The sequence below is a fragment of the Mus caroli genome, unplaced genomic scaffold, assembly GCF_978045245.1.
Source record: "Mus caroli unplaced genomic scaffold, Mus_caroli_1 scaffold_5, whole genome shotgun sequence".
Lineage (NCBI taxonomy): Eukaryota > Metazoa > Chordata > Mammalia > Rodentia > Muridae > Mus > Mus caroli.
In genome coordinates this window covers 8,537,872-8,546,047 of record NW_028227260.1, presented here as the reverse complement: position 1 = coordinate 8,546,047, position 8,176 = coordinate 8,537,872, and the positions used below count along the sequence as shown (strand labels likewise).

The 8,176-nt window shown below is 38.6% G+C and overlaps 1 pseudogene; it reads right to left on the bottom strand.

The window, feature by feature from the left end:
* Positions 1–7,441: 7,441 nt before the first annotated feature.
* On the bottom strand, positions 7,442–7,556 carry LOC115030219 (U6atac minor spliceosomal RNA; annotated as a pseudogene).
* Positions 7,557–8,176: the final 620 nt, after the last annotated feature.

The window sequence follows — 8,176 nt, the reverse complement described above, 5'->3', positions numbered from 1 at the left end:
AGAAACAGAATTACTACCATTAATGTCCCTTTTTAAAAACTAGGCATAACATTTGTTTTAGTTATTTATGAGAGTCCTAAGGAGAACAGGATTACAGATGAAATCTTGCTAACAAAGTATAAGGAATCTATTCTATTTTGCTATTGCTTCTCACCACAATCAATACTGAGTCCCCAACAGAATGCCATTATCTGCTAAAACAACTAGTATGGTCTATGTTTCCTTACCTTGACCCTAAGCAATGTAATATGATATAATTTTATCAAATAGGCTCAGCTTGAGTACTGAAGGATACCTTCATTATATGTAAGTGTTGAGTGAGTTATTGAGTGGTGAAATCTCATTGTTTTCAAAAAATGATCATGAAAATTAAAATGCAACCCCCAGTGTGTTAGGTGGAAGAAGCTCTGATTTTTGTTTAAAATCAAAATGCAGAGAGTTGTGTAATTTGAAGTATGAATTAGGAAGAGGTGAGATGAATTCCGTTGATGATGATGGCATATGCAGAGACCATAAAAGACCTTAGGAAGGCAGTGAATGCTGAAGAATGAGTAAGTGCTTGACACATGAGTGGGTTCAGGGAATTACAGGTGAAGGAACAAACTGGACCATTTCTAAAGCCTGTAGATGGAAGACATGCTTAAGAAATGGTGCATAGCAGAATCAATTTAAAACAACAACAAAAGAAAGATGGACAGTATAGTAGTGGGCAACAGGAGCCACAGTAGGCCATCAGGTTGGGACCAGCTGTATTTTTCCATTCCAGGGAACTCATTAAAAATATAATATCTATAAACTCCATGGAGATTGTGTCTCTGTGACTTATTGCTGAGTTCTGGCCTAGGATAGGTGTAACTCACTGGCCCAGCACCTGCCATGTAATAGGAACAGAACAGAATAACACACACACACACACACACACACAATTGTTCACTGGAGTAAGCAACAAAGATGTCAGTGGTGAGCACATGTGGACAGATTCAGTGATAACCTGGAAAGGGAGGACTTGTAAACTAAAAAGCTGGGTTAATCAATATTTTGGATGGATCCATAGTTCTTTCTGTTTCTATTGAAAACTTATTGTTGATCTGAAAAATCTTAACATTTAACATATGTTAGTTACCACAGCATGTACTTCACAAGAACATGTGAGCAAGCTGAGAATGACGCAGCAAAGAATACTGTTAATTCACATCTCAACTCTAGAGGAAGGAACATGAATTCTTAGAATGAGAAGGAAAAAAGTTCCAGGAAAATGACTAGTTTACACGGAATGTGATTGAAGGGCCTTATGAAAGATTGAAGAGAAAGTGGGGTCTGAAAGAGCACCCTAAAACCATTCTGACAAAGTATTTAAAGGGAAAAACCCAGTAATATAACCTACAGAAAATAATATTTGCAGTGAGTAACATTTTTAGAGAAATTCAAGCAAATTAAAAAAAATCAAACAAAGGCACTTATTACCTTTAAGTAAAACAAAAGTAAGGAAGAATTTCTAATATTTTTTCTGCTGTAGTTATCAACTTCAGTTATCCAGTTCAATTTGCTTAGGCAAAGTAACAGAAATGCATACATTGATTTAACCAAAAACTACAGCCTAACAATACTTGGAGATGAGAGGGAGGAAGCAGAGGGAACAGGGATGTAAAGGAGCTGGCCGCGAAGCCTGATGCCTAGAAGAGTCATGTGTACACAAAACCCCACATACATGCACACACATAAATAAAATTTAATAAATGTTTTTAAAGATTTTAAACTTTTTACCTTGTAGGAGACAAACAAGGACAAATGGTAATGAGAAAGATATGAAATATTATTTTATTTTTATATTTAATATAGCATAGCTTTCAAAGATCTGCATTATCTTAGCTTATATTGCATTCATAAAAACTAATTTGAACTAAAAAGTCTGAAAAGTATGCTCAAATTATTAAGAGTAGGTATTTGCAAGGAATGGACTTGATGGAAAATGGGCCTTTTGTCCCATTTTAAATTTCTATGCTCTTTTGAAATTTTTAAAATGGTCACTCACAACTTCTATCACAGAGATGATAGTTGCACCTGAAAATTTTAGCATTTAATATATGTTAGTTACAGCAGTGTGTACTTCATGAGAACATGTGAGCAAGCCAAGAATGACTACTGAAGAATGGGTACCTTCTCAGGGGTCACATCCCTGAAGAAAATGGACTGTCTTCCATCCAAGCTAGCAGCCATCAATTACAAAGAAGTCCTCAGCTAACTGTGGGACTTCCCCTTGCTGTAATTCTGCTGGCTTGGTCTTCTGCAGGTCTTCTGTGTGAAGTCACAGCTGCTGTGAGTTCAAGAGTGCACTACCTCTGTCATGCCCAGAAAATTCTGTTTTGCTGCAAATGTTCACTGCTTTTCAACTCTTTCAATTTCCCACTCCTCCTTTTGCTATAATACCTGAACCTTGTTGGGAGGGGGTATGATATAGATGTCCTATTTCAGGAAATGTTCCACGGTCTCTTACTTTCTGCATGTGGACCAGTTGTGGGTCTCTATGTATGCTGTCTAGTTTCATATCAACGACACAGGCTAGAGTCATCTGAGAAGAGGAGACCCCGATTGAGAAAATGTCTCTGTAAGATTGGGCTGTAAGGCAAGCCTATGGACCATTTTCTTAATTAGTGATTGATGTGGGAAGGCCCAACCTATCTGGTGGTGCCACCCCTGGGCTGGTAGCACTGGATTCTACATGAAAGCAGGCTGAGTAAGCCATGATGAGCAAATCAGTAAGCAGCACCCTTCTGTGGCCTTTGCAAAAGCTGATGCCTCCAGGTTTCTGCCCTGTTTGAGTTCTTGTCCTGACTCCCTTTAATGATGGACAGAGGTGTAGAAGTGTAAGCCAAGTAACCATTACTTCCTCAAGTTGCTTTGGTCATTGTGTTTCATTGAAGCAATAGGAACCCTAATTAAGACACTATATTAATCACTGTTTTGGTGAAAATAAGCTTTTCTGATGAGAATTGAGAGATGCAGTTATCTACACGAATAAGATAAAAATTTAGGTTGTACTATGACCATTTAGCAGAATGATGGTATTGGGTTCTCTTCCAGAGCCCGTGGCCTAGCCAGGCACATTGGCTCAGTTAAGAATAACAGGCCTGAGTTCTGTTTTGTGCAGCAGGCTTTAAATCTAATCAGAAAGTGGTTAATTACTCCCATACCATTTTTACCACTATTGTGTTAGTGGACATATCTTGGCAAGCCAGTTATTATGTGAGGCTCACAGAGTTCACAGCTGGGTAAGGACGTTGTTTACTTTTTCTTTCCTGGTAGCATGCATAGAATCTTTCAGCATTAGAAAAGCTAGCCAGTAAAAATGAAGACTCCAGGTTAGTACCAGCTTGGTTTTTCCATGTTCTGACTCAAGTAAGTGGTATCTTCAGCAATAGGGCCTACCATCGAGTTCCGGGGTGTTACTAAGAGCATGGTAATGCTTGAGGTAGGATCTATGGGACTCCCACTGACTGGCAACTTAATAAAATCTTACATGGCACTGGCTTTTTATCTGATAGCCTATGGTGTCTGGATGAGGTGTTGTGCTCACATCACAGGGTAAGTCCTTTTAAAATCTATATGTATATGTGTGTATATGTGCATGTGTGTGCATATTTAAGGAAGCTTCTACAGTAGTAGGTTTTCATATGGCTTTCCCCAAGCTCTTCAGTGTTAATTATACTTCCTATCTTCCCTCCTCTACTTGGCCCTCCCATTTCTTACCCTTTTTGACCCTTCCAGATCCATTATTCTATCCCTCCCTTCATACATACCACTTGTGTTCTAATTTGCTCCCACTGAAGTTTCTCCATGCCTACTTACTAGTTTTTTGCCTTCTGTGGGCAATCCAATCAATTTAAATACACTGATCTAAAGATTCAAAACCATCACACACACACACACACACACACACATTGCAGCATTTGTCTTTTGTGTGTGTGTGTTTGGATTATCTTACTCAGAATGATTATTTCCAGTCCACCTATTTACCTTTGAATTTTACACTTTCATTTTTTACAGCTGATTAATATTATGTTATGTATTTGGATTGCATTTTCATTTTTCACTCATTAGTTGGTGGACATCTAGGCTATTTCCATTTCTTGTAAATATCCATGAACACGGATGAACAAGTGTCTCTATTGTAGGATATAGAGTTCCTTGGGAATATAGCCAGGAGTAGTATTCTATTTCTGGCCTTTTGAGGAACTTACACACTGATTTCCATAACGGCTGAACTAGTTTACATTCCTAAAAACAGTGAATAAGTGTTCTTCTTTCTCTACATCTATGCCAGTCATTGCCATTGTTTGTATTTTTTATATTAGTCCTTCTGACTGAGATAAAATGACATCTCAAAGTAGTTTTGATTTGCATTTCGCTGATGGCTAAGGGTATTAATACACTTTTAAAAATATTTCTCAAACATTTGTACTTCATCTTTTGAGAACTCTGGTCTTATGACCTAGTTTTTAAATCAGGTTACTTATCAGGTTACTTGTTTTCTTGATGCTTAGGTTTTTTATTTTATTTTATTTTATTTTATTTTATTTTATTTTATTTCTTTGTATATTTTAGACATTAACCTTCTGCCAAGTGTATAGGTAATAAATATTTTCTTCTTTTTGTAAGCTTCCTCTTCACTCAAATGATGGTGACCTTTGCTGTTCAGAAACTTTTTAGTTTCATGACATCCATTTGTTAACTGTTGGTCTTAATGCCTGTGCTACTGAAGCCTTGCTCAGAAAGTCCTTTACTTACGTATACAGGCTTAAGCATTTCTGTAAAAGTAACTTTTGTTTGCCTGTTGTAATTGTCTTGGAGGCTTACTGACTCCTTCTGTTAACCTAGACCCGGTCCTGAAAGCTTCTATAGACTCTGTACAATCTAATCCAGGCCTAGAATATTTTCAGCCTCTGAGACTTACTGCCAAATATGCTCACTCTTTCTAGGTCTTTCTGAACTCTGGTTGGCTGGTTCAACTCAGCTATTCTTGCTCAAACTCCTCTGCTGATTCACTCTGGCTTCTCTCAGTTTCTCACTAAATTACTCTGCTTGGCATACTAACTCTGGCAATCTGTTCTAATCTTATGGTTCCTTCTCATTCTCTGGCTTCCACTGCCTCTGCTGATCTTCACTGAAATGCATGACCTCATGAGTAAACTCAACTCTAGTGCACTCACTGAACTGACTCCCAACTGAATAAACAGAACTGACTACATTGCCTGAACTTAACTGACTGAACAGAACTGACTGACTTCCAACTCCTCTTTCTCTTCCTGCACTGCTCTTAAATAGCCTCTCTTTCCTGTCTATTCTCCTGAGAGTTAGCTGTATCATATTTCAGACTCATTCTCTCCAATCTTTTTCTGATTCATCACTTTGTCTGTCCCTCAGTTAGACATCACTTTCAAACATGGCTGCTTCTTTCTATAAACTAACCTTATCTTCATTGTTAGAAATTAAAGGTATGTACTAAAGACATGTCTGTATTCCAGTCAGAGTAGTCAAATTGCTGGATTAAAATTCCTCTACACATTTCATGTTTTCTCCTCTATCAGATTCAGGGTACCAGGTCTTATGTTTAGGTTCTTGGTACATTTGACACTGAGTTTTGTTAAGGGTTAGAGATAAGGGTCTATTTTCCTTCTACATGTAGCTATCCTGTTCCTGAAAAATTACTCAATATTCTTAATAAAACACTTGCAAGCTGAACTCAAGGGCATATCATAAGATCACCCACTATGATCAAGTCAGATTCATCCTAGAGATGCAGGGATGATTCAATGCTTGTAAATCAATATAGCCCACCACATAAAAGGACTAAAGGACAAAAGATTGAAACCATTTTAAGGAAGTCTTTCTGAACTTCAAAATAACCATCTAATTGGAGAAAGGACTCAAATCTAAGAAACTCATAACCCAGGCAGATAGTGGGTATTTTCTATTCTTGTTCTTTATTGTTGTTATTATTATCTAGTACTTGGGTGATTTGTATGTACTTGTAATATATATATATATAATAAATATATAATATATAATATATATATTATATATATATTATATATATATATATATATATATGGGGTGTGTGTTTATGACTAGAGGCCAACTCCTGCAAGAGCTTTCTACTTTGTTTTTTTGAGTTAGGATCTTTCCCTTAGCCTACAACTCACCATTTTTAGCCAGGTTGACTGGTCAATGAGCCATAGAGATTCTCCTGTCTTCACCTCCCCAGTGCTGGGATAATAAGCACATTCTACCATGCCTAGTTGTTTTTTTTTTTAACATGGGTTCTAAAGATTAAATTCAGGTTGTCATGTTTACATTATAAGCAATTTACCTGCGATATCTCTCCATCCCTGCCACTAAAAGATATTCAATAGCAAATGCAATGGCCTCAATCAACTTTAAAATCATATAACTTAATTTTATTTTTTAATTAATATTTTAAAGGAACACACAAAGTAATGGGTTCCATTGTGGCCTTTTCATACCTAATACATGTCACTTTGGCTAATTTCCTTCCATCTTCCAGATGATTCACCCTTCTGCTTTCATGTATTCTACTACTTGAGTCCCCCCAATTTATATTATTATTATCATGTCTAATCCAGGAGAATAGAGGTTTCTGGAGGGCAAGGGGTTATTTTGATTTAGACAGTTATGAGCAAGTTGAGTATGCTGTTGTATATCTGTAATTCCAGTACTTTAGAGGTGGAGGCAGGAGAATTATAGACAAGCCTGGCCTACAGAAAAAAAAGTCATAAAATGTGCAGGTCTAACTGTTCTGGGGAAGGGTCCTAAGTCTGTTTTGGAGCTACCTGCATTGACCTTAATGTTTTCAGGGCCTGCCCTTGGATTTCCCACCATGAAATGGGCATATAGAAGTGATATGGCCACCTCTCCAGTATAACAATTCCACTGGGCAGGCCTCTGGTAAAGGGAGCCTGGTGTGCAAATGGTCCAATAAGGTAAAGGGCACTGAATGACTGTGTCAAAAGCCTTCATGACCCCTGACTCCAGGATTCTATAGACACTTGAACCTTGTCTAACCTACCTGTTTCTTTATAACGTGTAGACACAGCAGAGACTAGGTGGGTAAGCCATCTTTCCTGGGAGCTAAGTGATAAGAACCAGAGAGCTGGTCCAGGATGGTCACAAGAACTGGGGTGGCCTTTCTCCAGTCTCCATGACACGTCATTGGTCTAAGGTGCACTAGGAAGGAGAGTGTTGCCTGGTCTGAAATTGGTTTAGCCTTCTCAACAGTTATGTTGTTTGGAGCACAATGTGGTGCACCAGGATTATCAGAATAAATTAGGATCTGGGAGAGGAGCCTGAAGGTACAGGTACAGGGAAACAGAGAGATGGGAGAAGCCTGAAAGGGAGCCTTGAGTGAGAATCACAGAAGCCAACTGAAACATGTTGATGTGATGGTACAAAGTAGGTAGGGATGCCTTACCTTATGTGTGCTGTTAGGCCTGAGGACCTCTTCTGTCTTCGTCAATGGGAGTGCTAAACATCTTTCACACAATGGCCAAATCCATTTTTTTTAAGCCCTCAGTGTGCTAACCCCACTTCTCAGAATTCTCTTTTGGGTACTAGAAACTGACGCTAATGACATTTCCTAGCACTCTGTTGAAGCAGGAGGGGAGGGAAAGTGCTGGAAAACATGAGCGTTCCTGCTTATAGGTTCACAGTGTGGCACCTAGTTGGTCACTTTTAACTGTTAGTTTGATACAACCATATCACCTGGGAAGACAGTCTTGCTGGAAAAGTAGATTCAGGTTGGCCTGTAGGCCTGTCTGTGGAATTGTCTTGATTGTTAATTGACATGGAAAGACAAATCCTAAATTGCACTATCTTTACTGGGCCCTGAACTGTGCAAGAATAGAGAATGGTAACTGATCATGAAGCAGGGAGCAAACATGTATTTGTGCTCTTGACTGTGGCTGTGATCTGACTAGCTGAGTTGATCTACCTGCACTAATGGGCTGTCAGAATACTGGGCCAAAGAAACCCTTTCCTTTCCTCTTTCTACATTGCTTTTGGGTCAGGGTGTCTTGGCACAGCACAGAAAGTAGAGCAGGCTCCTGCCTGGAGCATCACTGGGCTCAGAACAGTTTCATCAGTGGTATTATTTGAGGGCATC